The sequence below is a fragment of the Sinocyclocheilus anshuiensis genome, unplaced genomic scaffold (genome assembly GCF_001515605.1).
Source record: "Sinocyclocheilus anshuiensis isolate Anshui unplaced genomic scaffold, SAMN03320099.WGS_v1.1 scaffold220, whole genome shotgun sequence".
Taxonomy (NCBI): domain Eukaryota; kingdom Metazoa; phylum Chordata; class Actinopteri; order Cypriniformes; family Cyprinidae; genus Sinocyclocheilus; species Sinocyclocheilus anshuiensis.
Genome location: NW_015554086.1, coordinates 182,630 through 183,040, shown reverse-complemented (window position 1 = coordinate 183,040; position 411 = coordinate 182,630).

The following is a 411-nucleotide window of genomic DNA, read 5'->3' as shown; positions in this document are numbered from 1 at the left end:
TTTGGATAAAAGCGTCTGCTAAATGACTAAATGTAAATGTATATATATATATATATATATATATACATACAGTCATGGCCAAAAATATCGGCACCCTTGGTAAATATGATCAAAGAAGGCTTTGAAAATTAATCTGCATTGTTAATCCTTTTGATCTTTTATTTTAAAAATTCATTGGATAATAAGAATTTAAAATGGGGGGAAATATCATTATTAAATAAATGTTTTTCTCTAATACACATTGGTCACAATTAATCATACCCTTTTATCCAATACTTTTTGCAACATCCATTTGCCTAGAGAACAGCTCTGAGTCTTCACCTATAACACCTTTAGAGAACAGAGAACATCTGACAAGAGATCAGAGACCATTCCTTCATCCAGAATCTCTCCAGACCCTTCCAGCTGCAT